At 37.3% G+C, this 13,513-nt stretch overlaps 1 protein-coding gene across 2 annotated transcripts in view; it reads left to right on the forward strand.

Annotated features, from left to right (window-relative positions):
- The window catches only part of LOC150095906 (uncharacterized), a 271,111-nt gene that overhangs the window by 21,110 nt on the left and 236,488 nt on the right, over nt 1-13,513 (forward strand). The window lies entirely within an intron of this gene.

The raw sequence follows: 13,513 nt of genomic DNA on the forward strand, positions 1-13,513 counted from the left end.
CTTGACATGATGTTAGGGCCTCCCTCGATGAGTCTGTCGACTTCTTGGAGTTGCCCGGAACAATAATAACAATAATAATAATAATAATAATACTATTGTTAGCCGGTTTCTCGTTTTTTTTTTTTTTTGAGTATATATGGGCTTAATTTCCTTACATGGCCTTCTTGAGAACGTAGTATAGTTCTTGTGATGGTGTCTCGCGTGTTAGTGTTTCGTGTATTATTGACAGTGAATTGTGAATTTGATTGATATGTTTTTTAGCGATTTATGCTTATTCATTAGTAATAGTAGTTAATTGCTTGCTACCATAAACAGGCACTTTATTTTTCCATAGTAGTTTATCCAGGTAAGTCAGTTGAAATTACAAGGGCGATACGCTAGGCCTACTGCCGCTAGTATCGCCATTGTTTCATATCTTTTATCATAAGCAACTGTCTATTTGCTATCGTGACAAGGGTAAGGCATGTCCTGCCCCACAGAACAGACTTTGGGGCCAATCATGGAGGTACCATATGAAGAACTAAATTTCAAAGAACTTCTGGCTATCTTCAAGCATGTAAGCAATCTACTGCACACTAAATGGCTAAGTAAAGTCATAATTCATCAAATAGAAGAGGTTGATTCAATGACCCTCAACTCTCTGAATTTCTTCCCAGTATCCATCAAGATATCACCATCGTAATAGAAACAACTGCTGATGACAATTCCATTGCAGATCACAGCGATTATCAGGTGGTTTGTGCTCGCAAAAAACGCAAAACATTTCAATTTCAACAATCTTCATATAATAGGTCCTGCTGACCCCATCCATCACAACACTTATGGTCAGGCCAATGTGTTGGACATAGCCATATTGCAGCACATCAGACTCCAATGCAATTTAATGACGAATAACGATCTGTCATCAGACTATAACCCAATATGGTTAAAATTGGGAAACCTTGAAAAGTTATTCCCCCCCCCTCACTCATTCATTCCTTGGGAAAGGCTCTCCAAGGTACTTTCAAATTATATTGGTATATTGGTCCTATTCTCATCATTAAATCAAAAGAGGAAATTGAAACAGCTGTTAAAAATCTAACAGAACAGATTAAAGCAGCCTGTGCAGCAGTTACTATCCCTGCAACTACCTGCAAATCCAACCACTTGCCAGAAGATATTATGAATCTGATTAGAGAAAAAAAATAAGCAAGGAAAAAAAAAAATAAGGCAAGAAATTACAGATCTTGAACAGGTTCAACTGTTCAAGATCCGTAACATCCCATAACTGCGAGATGCCCTCGCTGCCCATAGAACTCAACTCTGGGAAGAAAAACTGACCTCCATCTCTACTGATAACCACTCTATATGGAATCTCATCCGAAAGATTAAAAACAGAAATAAACCTCTTCTCACCCTCCAAACAGATTCAAGTCTCATCCACACTGATGCTGATAAAGCTGAAGCAATAGCAAATCATCTTGAAAAACAGTGTAAACCTGCATATGATCACCTCGATTTTAACCATATATACAAGATCCACCGTAATGTCAGATATTCACTCAATTCTGCTCTCACATATTCCACTCAAATTGCACCCACCTCACCTGCTGAAATATATGCTATTATTAAGAAGTTCAAGAACAAAAAGGCTCCTGGACCCGATGGTATCTCTAACAAAGTAATAAAGCTTCTACAACATTGAGCTGTTGTCCATCTGACAAATATAATTAACTCCATCCTTCACTACAAATATTTCCCTTCCTACTGGAAACTGGCAAACATAATACCGATCCATAAGCCTGGAAAAGATCCCAGATTGTCTCAAAATTACAGTCCAATCAGCCTCATCTCAAATCTCGGCAAAATTGCCAAGAAGGTAATTCTTACCAGACTCCAAGATTCAGTACTCTGACTAAATATCCTGCCTGGGGAGCATTTTGGCTTCCGACAATCGCATAGCACCACGGAACAAATACACAGATTAGTGGACCACATCACGGGTTTTAACTGGTATCAATGCACTGGGGCTGTTTTCCTTGACATAGCCAGTGCATTTGACAAGGTTTGGCATTATGGTTGCTATACAAACTGATATCATCTGGTGTACCAATCGGAATTATTCATCTTATAGAGGCATACCTCTACGATAGGCGCATGCAAGTCAGGATGTGTGGGGTAGTCTCGACACAAAGATGCATCTTGGCTGGAGGTCTACAAGGATCCTTACTAGCACAATCCTATTCTCCTTATAAGTGTATGATATACTGCAAAACCCATTATCTTCAATTAAAGCTCTAAATGCTGATGATACAGTGATATTGGCCGGATCTTTAAAGCCTCACCTAGCCATCAAGAAACTGCAAGAAAACCTACTGCTAATCGAACAACATTTCTCCAAATGGCGACTCCAAGTGAATCCTCTGAAGAGTGTAGCCGTCCTATTCTCTAGAAGATCAGTGCTACCTAAAGAAGATATTCTCCTTTTCAACACTAAAATTCCGTGGAAAACTGAGATCAAATATCTTAGTGTAATACCGGACAGAAAACTGACTTTCAGCTCCCATATCAAGACTCTCTGTGCAAACACATCATAGCCCAGCTTTACCTGCTAATTAACAGAAACAGTAAGCTGAGCACCAGAATCAAACTTCTCATATACAAATTGATGGTTCGCCCAATACTCACCTATGCTTCACCGACCTGGAGACATACTTCAAATACTAATATTCTCAAATTACAACTTATCCAGAACAAATGTCTCAGAATGATCCTGGGTGCCCCATGGTTCATCCGAACTGTCCAGCTACATCGGAACACAAATGTCCCCTATATTTACACTTTCATGCAGACTATAGCAATCAAATTCTTCTCAAAAGCATTTGTGCACCCTAACAAACTGATCCAACTGGCTGCAGATTATGACGCAATGGATTATTTCAAACATAAAAGACCTAAAGCCATCCTAAACTTCAACATTGAGGACTAATCTCCTAGCCCACTCAGGGTGAGCAATTAGCTCATAAACTTTCTCCACTCATGGTTTCTCTCAAGATAGCCAGGAACATGAAAAGCTTTTGCTTCACCCCTTATGTCAGTGACGTTGATAGTACATTGCCTTCTTCGTGGCAGTAGAAGCACTAAGCAGCAACAGTAATATAAACGTCACTGACATAAGGGGTGAAGCAAAAGCTTTTCATGTTCCTGGCTATCTTGAGAGAAACCATGAGTGGAGAAAGTTTATGAGGTACTCCGTATATTTCCATATTTATTATTTTAAATTTGGAGCCGATTATGTTGTTGCATAAAGCCTATCTTCTAAAACTTTTGATGTGGGCGAACTCAGGCCTAAAGGTTTGCAGTATTCGGATTTTACCTGTCACTGCGCTGTAAGTTGACAGTAATCTGCGAAGCATTTGGTGGCTTATTTCTATTGGAATATTTGATATTCTTACTTTTTTGGGTGCTAGCGCGATTGGTGAAACATTCAGATGATATACTCCGATGCTTAATCCTTTTTCAATTAATATCTCGGACTACAATGCATTATTAAAATACATTTGCATGGTTCCAGTAACTCTTGAAACATGGGTTATATTTTTCAGTGAGACATGCTGCGCCATTGCATCTAGGCATTCCTCTAATGGGATATTCTCGAATACTATTATAACTATTCCCTTGCCTCGGGAACATGTGCATTTGTACCCGGTGCCGCACTCAGGATTTAATCTTTTTTTTTGGGGGGGGGGGAGCACTCAGGGTTTAATCTTCGGGGGAGGGGGGGGCGAATTGAGTAGACGATTTACGAATACACACTACACATTGCATATGACCGATGACTGAGTATCTGCAGTGATTGCCAATACATGATAAGTAGCACAGAAATAGATGACAACATAAATAAAAATAATAATTTTGATTAGGAAAAGATTTTTGGAAAATTTTCTAGTGTTTATTTTCTTTTCTTTTTCTTTTTCCCAAAAAAGAAAAAGAAAAGAAAATAGCCCCCTTCCTGGGTGCGCCACTGTTTGTATCCGTGGTAGTCGTCCCAGTAGTAGGAATTCATGTGGTGGTATTAGCTACAATATTGGCATAAGAGAGAGTACTGATCTTTGTCCGTTGTTTTAAGTAGGGCTGAGACTGATGTCTTTCCTTTGTCCATAGCTGTGACTAAGACTGGCTGGTTGTCGGAATCCTTTGACCTTTAACCAACTCCTGCTGAGCTAGGGTGGGAGACGGTTGGCATGCTAGTGGTGAAATATTGGTGCTGGTTGAAGTTTTGCTTCGGGCAAATTCAAGGAAAGTGAAAGTTATATCTATTTCCCAAAACTCGAAGGCATACCATTGTAGCAGTAACAAAGAGAACAATGAACAATTTTAAAGATTTCATAATAACTTTGTCTAACTTCGCAAATTTAAAAAATCTGATTTTATAGTGCGACAGATCGGCTCTTTGCGATTACGGTATATTACTTAAAGTTAATTGAAATACAAATCCGCACAATAACTATATACAGTAGATAGATTTAACAAGATATCTGAAAGATCTATAATATGTTACATAACAGAAAAAAAAATCTTTTAGTTTTTTAGAATTCAAAAATTATTTTGTGTGCATTTGTATAAGACGTTTTCTATAAGACATTGCACTTATACAATGGAACAGAACCAGGGGTGTGCCAGTAGTGTCCGGCACCTGTGTGCAGAACTTTAGTTGGTTCCCCTATTCCCCCCCCTCCAATAAAAAAAAATCACTTAAAAAAAACGTTTTTTTTTTAAGTATTTCCTCCTCTTTGGCACCTTTACTATCCTGACGCTTGTGTGCATCACATGCATTGCACATATGGCCGGCACGCCCTTGACTAGAACCTCTTTATGTCTGCATCATTGGCATAATCTGATGTGATGTCTTTACAACTTGTGCAATGCGACCTCTGAACTTCAGATCCTTGTCCAATCCAAGGTCTCTTATTTCTTCAACTTGCTCCAAAATTTCCCCATCAAGTGTATACTATGCATCCTATTGTTGCCAACCAAATTTCAAACCTTACACTTTGCAACATTGAATTGACAGTTCCATATTTTTGCCCACTCATACAATCTATTCAATTCCTCCTTTAGAATTTGATCAAATCCTTTAGGAGGATCTGAATAGATTGTATGAGTGAGACTATAGTTATATGGTCCTGAAACAGACCTTTGTGGCACTACTAGTGACTTACCTCCTTAAATAGATAGTTGCCTCCCCCATAATCAGCTTGCTAATATTTATCCAATAGCCAGTCACCTATCCAACTCACTAGTCTGTTATCCAATCCCTTTGCTTCAGTTTAGTGACCAGCTTGTGGTATGGCAATGTAGCAAATGCCTTTTAAAAATTCTAAATATACCACTGTATATGGATCTCATTTTTCCAAAACATTTGTCAGCTTCTTATATTACAGAGCATCCCATAAGTTCCATAATATTTCAATAATTCATAAAAATCAGAAAAATTGGAATATTAGAGTGCGGTTTATACAAAAGTGTATCGCAAGGAGTGGGATTTTTTTGACAGGGAGAAAAAAAATTAGTTCAAATTTTCACCTATAGATGGTGCTGTACTACATCCCTCATTTGCAAATACATGCAGGTAAGAATTCTATAAAATGCAGGGTGTACTGCTGACAGCTCGTAATGAATGCGTGCAAATTCCCAGTCATTGGGGTGAAAAGAAAAATTTGCTGCTATGATGCTTACTTTGGTGGATAAGGCATTGTTAGTGAAGTTGTTTTGCATAAGTGGGGAATTGGTAGCAGAAGTTTTAAAAGTTTTGAACACAGAAAAGAATGAAGAAAGGTTGAGGTCCTATCACTCCTGCCAGACTGCAGTCTCTAATACAACGCTTCGGGAAAACTGAAAATTTGTCAGATTGCCCTCGAACATGCAGACCAGTGTTATCCGAAGCCTGTACCAGCATTGTGGTATCACAATCAATAAGCAGTGTGAGCAGTGCATGGGAAGCTGCAAGAATCACAGGCATAGCAAAAATGCCAGTATTCTGCGCCCTTCATCGTGCGTAAGCATCACAGCAACAAATTTTTCTTTTCACAAAAACAGTTCTGTTCACCTCAATGACTGGGAATTCGCATGCATTCATTCATTACAACCTACCAACACTACACCCTGTGTTTTACAGAACTCTTATTTGAAAATGATGCAAGTGGTACAACACCCAATATAGGTGAAAATTTGAACTAAATTTTTTCTCCCCACCAAAAAAAGTCCCCCTCCTTGCGATTCACTTTCATGCAAACTGCACTATAAGATTCTAATTTTTATGAATTATTGAAATATTTCGGAACTTATGGGACACCTAAGTAAGTTGATAAAACATGACCTCCCTTTAACATACCCATTCAAGCACAGAGAATACCACTGCTATCAACTCACTTTTGTATCCTATGTCTCACCAACCTCTCCTATACCTTAACTACTACTCCAAATATACAGATCAGCCTATAATTTATTGCCTTATCTCCACTTCTGTGAAGTGGAACAATTCTGCCTTCCACTCCTTTGGGGACGTGCTGCTTCAAGACTTGTTAATTAGGTAGGACAAGGCTGATGATAACTCTTTGAAACATTTATAAACTTTAAGTTATGTGGTGATATATCAAGTCCCATCATTTTTATTGACATCTAGTTTACTTAACTCCTTGTATACCTCTTACTCACTCATCATTGTCTTCTCTCATTTCATTCTCTACACTTGAGCTTCTGATTTCCCACTGAGAGTGAACTACTCACCGAATACCTTGCCTGTGTCCTCTGCAACAGTTACCAATCTCCCACTTTCATCCATTAACATCATCTTACCATAATCATTCTTCTTTCCACTTGCCAGATATTGAAAAAATTCATGAGGATTTTTCTTGGTCTGATTTACTAATTTCTGCTTGTGCTGCTCTTTTGTTGTCCTTACCAAATGAGTTATTCTTCTGGCCTGCTCTTTATACTCTTCATGCAAATGATTATTACCTTTATCTATTTTGTGCCGCCTCCAAATTGCCTTTTTCTTCCAGATTTCATGCTTAGTCTCCTCATTCAAAATATTTAATGGGTATCTCCTTGGAGTCAGGAGACTCATTGTGGGAAGACCCTATTTATTGACACACTAGTCATTATTCACACAGTACCTATTGTACCTTTCTTTAAACTTATTCACTGATCAAATACTCAGAACCACCTCTGGCAATGCATGCCACCCATTCACCACCCTCCAAGAAAAAACTGTAGTTCTCGCACCCTTTTTAACTGCACTCTTACACAAATTACAGAGGCAACCCCTCATTCTCTCGTCTTCTGCACTGTACTGAAAAACATGATCAGTTCCAATCTATAACTTGTTTAATAATGTATATGCATCTATCATACCTTCTTTCTCTCCAATCAGTCAGTTTTTGAAGACCTAAAACCTTCAATCTATTCTCATAGGGAGCATTCACATATCTTCCACAGTCTATGTTACTAACCTCTGAATGCTCTCCACCACTTCATCACTGAAGAAAGCAGGCAACCAGATCTGTGTGCAGTAGTCCAGGTGTGGCTTTATTATTATAAAGTGGAACAGTAACTGACCTATCCCTGCTTGTCATTGTGTTCTTCAACAACCATGTAATTATTATTCCATTATTATTATTATTATTATTATTATTATTATTAGAAATTAGATTATTAGCAAAACTTTGAAAAAAATTGCTTGTCTTCCCATAGCCTTAAAAATTGATGACATTCAGCAAACATCTTCAAGCCTGAAAATGATCATGTAGTGTTCACTTGGGAGGTAGCAAAACTGAAATTCCATTTAAGATGGGATATATGTGGAACAATAAGGCAGGTGCTTATGATACACTTAGGAGGCAGCTTGAAGCAGTACCATGATATAAAGATCTGCAAAAGAAGGATCTTTGAGGGATATCAGGAGGATCATTCAACTGACAACATATTTATCATATGGAATCTTAAAATCCTTAACACTCCTTGCATTAACAACACATTCTGGTAATGCATTCCGTTCACTGACAATTCTCCATGTAAAAAAATCTACTCCTCACACCCTTCTTCACCACACTTTTGCATAACTTCCAGGAATGACATCTGGTTCTTCTCCTCTCACCTTCTACTCTTTTTATAATCCCCTCTGGATTAATCTGATAAAATCCTGTCACTAACTTAAATGTCTTTATCATATCACCTCTCTTCCTCCTATCCACCTAACTCTGCAATCCACATTTCTTCAACCTCTCTCCATAGCCAGCATTCCAAAGTCCTTATATTGTCTTAGTCACTCGGACCCACTCCAATGTCTCCATATCACATTGAAAACCAGGTGACCAGATCTGAGCACAATAGTCCAAGTGTGGTCTGACTAGTGCCTTATACAATGGTGGTCTGAAATGTTCTCAGCCTAACAATGAAAAAAATAAATTTATAATTTCAAAATTATTTTTATTTTTCAACATAATCACCCTTAAGACCAATACATTTATTCCAGCCATACTCCAGCACCATTATCTCTTCCCTGTAGTGGTTCTCAGTAAGATCTCCAAAATATCCCTCTACAGCTGCAATCACCTCTTGATTCAAAGAAAAATGCTGACCAGTGAAGAAGAGTTTTAGTTTTGGAAAGAGATAGAAGTTAGAGGGAGCCAAATCTGGGGAATAGGGTGGATGGTCCAACAATTTATAGTGCAAATCCCCTAATTTTCTCATTACAAAATACCTTTGTGGGCAGGTGCATTGTCCTGATGAAAGATGATATTTTTCTTCTGCAAACCTGGCCTTTTTCTTACAAATTTTTTCGTCTAGTCTGGTTAAAAGATCGGAATAATATTCCCCAGTTATTGTTCTACCCTCTTCAAGATAATTAATAAACAAAATGCCTTTAGCATCCCAAAACACTGATGCCATGACCTTCCCTGCTGATGGAACTGACTTTGTCTTCTTTGGCCCTGAACGACCAGCTTCTGTCCACTGTTTTGATTGCTGTTTGGATTCTGGTGTGTAATGGTGAATCCAAGTCTCACCCATAGTAATAAATCGATGCACAAAATCAGTTTTATTCTTGTTAAAACACTCCAAGCACTGTTCAGAGATTTTCATGCGAGTGCATTTTTGATCTGCTGTGAGCAAGCGTGGTACCCATCTTGCATAAAGCTTTTTCATTTGTGATTCTTCATGCGAAATATATTCTACACATTCTTTCGAAATGCCTATAGTCTCAGCAATTTCACGCACTTTGACTCGCCAGCCATCCAATACCATATCGTGCACTTGATCAATGATTTCTGGTGTTGTTACACTTTTTGGATGTCTTTCACATGGATCATCTTCAAGGCTGGTACGGCCACATTTAAACTTGGCAGCCCATTTCTTTATTGTTGAAAATGAAGGAGAAGAGTACCCATAAACTTTTATAAACTTCGAATGAATTTCTTTGGTGTTAAACCTTCTTTTGCAAAGAATTTTTATAAATGCACAATACTCAATTTATCCATTTCAAAGGATACAGACAACTTTTCCTTTAGACAGCTGTATAAAACAAACTACTTGATAGAATGACTTGCAATTTCACATGGATGCTTATCACAGATCTAACAGCTTAGAAAAAAAATCTTGCCAATAGTGTTGCCATCTATGGTCAAGGGTGAGAACTTTTCCGACCACCCTCATACACTGGTACAACCACTTCCTTATCCTTGCAAGTTAGAGTAGTTCTTATTATAGCAGCACTACGATGTGCAACACTTGCTATATGCCCTCTAAACTTCAGTCCACTCTCAACCATCACACCCAAAGCTTTAATGTGTTCCGCTTCATGCAGTACAGCACCATCATTATAGTACACAGCCTTATGTTGCTGCACTCCAAAATGCAACACCCTGCAGTTATTGATATTAAAACTATAATCCTACTCTTTTGTCCAAGTAAAAAGTCTATTCAAATCTTCCTGAAGGGATTCAGTATTAGCAGTGCTACTTATAATTCTTCCCAACTTTGCATCATCAGCAAATGTAATAAGTGAAGATATCCAGTCTGTCCACATGATATATCATTTACAAACAAGTTAAACAGCAGTGGCCCAAGAACAGAATCCTGGCACATGCCACTGGTTACCTTTCTTTTTTGAGACACTTCTCCATCATACACAACCTGCTGGTATCATTCAGAGAGCCAATCTGTGATCCATCTAACCAATACTATATATTCCCATTCTCTGCAGCTTGTACATCAACTTATCAGTGATAATCTATCAAACTCTTTTGCAAAGTCTAAGAATATCACTGTTTATGATTCTCCCTTATCTAACATACTCATCACCTTATCATAAAATGCAAGTAAATTACTAAAACAGGACCTACCCTTTACAAATACATGCTGATCATCATAAAGAATGCTATATCCATCAACCCAATTCTGTATTCTATTCCTTACCAATCTCTCCAACACTTTGACCACAACTGCAGTTATACAGTCTGGCCTATAGTTGGAGACTTTTGTCTTAGAACCATGCTTGTGGAGTGGTACTATTTTGTCTTCTTTCCACTCCTTAGGAACCTTACCAACTGCCAGGGCCAGTTTTATCATTAGGCGAACCTAGGCAATCGCCTAGGGGCACTAAGCTCTACTATGGCTTAGGAACGACTCACTGGTCTAGCAATAATATCTATAGAGCATGAAATTGCATTTACAATCAATATAGATGAATTAACCTCCCAACCGGCCAGGACGTATATATACGTCCAGCTAAATCTGGATATGATTCAGTACACCTGTTAAAAGAACATGGATAAGAAGTGCAATTTGGCTATTCTGTCCTTTAGAAGGCGTGATAATCCTCTAAAAAACACTTAACCAGATTATCTCGCGAAACTAAGTCTCAGTTCTCTATAACAAGGAACGCAGTTGCTTGCTTTATACTGAGCAACTGGACTCTTAGTTATGTTTAGAGAGACTAAAAATATAGAAATTATTTTCATTTTCTCTTTTTATTGTACAGTTTTAAATTCCAGGACAAAATATAAATCCTTTCATACTTTCTTCACTTAAATATTGCATTAGCTTGGAGAACCAATGTTTAATGTTTTTGTGCTAATTTTGTCAATCGCTTACTTGACGGAACATTTTCTTCGTTTTAGAAAAAATAAATTCACGATAATTATTTATAATATTATTAAAAAAAAAAAACCTGGCTGCCAATGTTCTTTATTATGTTCATCGAAGAATTATTCTTCAATGACTTTGCTTTATAGAGAACAATATTCAATTCTTTAATCATATCACCAAGTTTTTTCAAAATATCATAATCTACTGTTCTTTGCACTTTTACCTTGCTGGTTTCCCTATATAATCGGTCTTTACAAAATGAAATAAAATTTGCTCCAATTTTAAAGTAAGCGATACTTTTGCTTATATTCTCTGATACAAAATATGTAGATGTGCATGCATCAAATGTGAAATTTCATATTTTCACAATAGAATTGAACTTTATTTCGACTTTGATAGTTTTACACCCTCTCCCACTGCAACACTACCACACACCTGAAAACTGTTATGAAACATAGGTACAGTTTTTATTTAATTCGTTATTTTTCCATAGTAATTCTTCAACATAACGTTTAATTTTTCCACACAGAAACTAAGTTTTGATTATTATAAATTAACAAATTATAAATAAGAAAATATACATATTATTTCCTCATTATAAATCAGAAAGTTATGTGATATTGGGTATTAGGGGAAATTAATATTTAAAAACACTGTCATCGTACAAATGCAATATCAGAATAATATGTTTTGAATGTCTGTAATCAATCAGAAAGATGGAAAAACAAACAAGGAATATATCTGCTGTAAAATATTCAGTTCATTTGAGTTCAAATGAAAACTTAGGAAAGACCAAAAAATTCAATAAAAGAAAAAAACTGAAGATCTGGGATGATACAATCAAAGAAATAATCAAAAAGAGAAAAGAAGCCTATCACAAATGGTGAAGCAGTAAAAGATTAGAAGATGAAATAGAATATAAAAGAATAAGAGCCATAGCTAAAAGAGAAGTCAGAAAAAGACAGAGAGAATCATGGAATAAATTTGTTTCTAATTTAGAACATGATTTATATAAAATAAGACCCAATGTATATAAGATTTTGAAACACCTAAATGCAGATACCAAAGAAAACATAAAATTAAACACTGAATTGAAATTAGAAGAATTTCTAAATTACTACACAGAACTGTGGACAGAAAATATTTTAAAAAAGGCAACTGGCAAACAATTAACGAAAATGAAAAGGAAATAACTGAAGAATTAGAAATCAGCCTGAAAGAAACAAGAAACGGAAAATCACCTGGAGAAGATAAGCTAGGTTCAGAACTATATAAATATGCAGGAACAAGATTCAAAGAAAGACTCTTATTATTTTTAAATAAAATTTACTCAGCTGGTATCCCCCGAATAGAATGGAAAAAAGCAATTGTGATTCCTATCTTTAAGAAAGGTAATAGAGATGACCCTAAAAACTATAGAGGTATCGGTATACTAAATTCCTGTTACAAAATATATAGCAGAATCTTAATTAACAAACTATTTGAATAACAAAGTGTTTGCCAGGAGGAATGATAGAAAGTGTGGCTTTGGGGTTAAGAGAGGTGAAAGGGTGGATGAGATGATTGTGATGATGGGAACAAATGACTTTAGTGGTGGTGTAAATAGGGCAGCCGGAGATATGAGATTCTTGCTTGAAGTGGTACGAAAGAAGACACAGAGAGGAAAGATAGTGTGTGTGTTGCTAGGTATAATAATGACGAGCTGAGCAGAAGAGCAGTGATATTGAATGACCTAATAGCTAGAATGTGTGACAAGAGAGGACTGGAATGTGTGGATGTTTGGAGTGCGTTTGATGACAGAAAGGAATTGTATGCGAGAGACCGCTTACATTTGAAGAGGAAGGACGTAGGCATCTGGAGATATTGCTGTTTTGAACAAGTCGGTGTGTCCCAGGGAGGATGGTAGCAGGCGTGGCCTCTTTTGGGAATAGGTACTTGGGAGAAGGGGGACGACATCAGGTAACACTGAGCCCAGGGGAGTCTAGAGGGGATAACGCTGGGTATAGAAACAACTGCATTTATATGCTTTATACTAATGCCAGGAGTATCTGGAATAAGGGAAAGGAATTGGTGGCTCAGATAGCATTAGCCTGGCCAAAAATTATTGGGATCACTGATACGTGGTTGACAGAAGAGGATATAATAACAGGAATAGAAGTCGCTGGGTACAGCATTTTTCGGCAGGATAGAAAGGGAAAGCACAGTGGCGGATTACTGCTTATGATAAGTGACGACCTATGACCTCTAAGATTGGAAACATTGGAAGGCAGTGACACTAATGATTTTGAAAGCATATGGTGTGAGGTAGAGGTGGGCAAGACTGGATATTTAGTGGGTGTTGCTACAGACCCAGGAGCATAGAGGGTGGGAACCAGGAAATGTTTAG

Source organism: Typopeltis vanoorti, chromosome 19 (genome assembly GCF_054136105.1).
Source record: "Typopeltis vanoorti isolate ZY-2024b chromosome 19, IOZ_Tvanoo_1.0, whole genome shotgun sequence".
Lineage (NCBI taxonomy): Eukaryota > Metazoa > Arthropoda > Arachnida > Uropygi > Thelyphonidae > Typopeltis > Typopeltis vanoorti.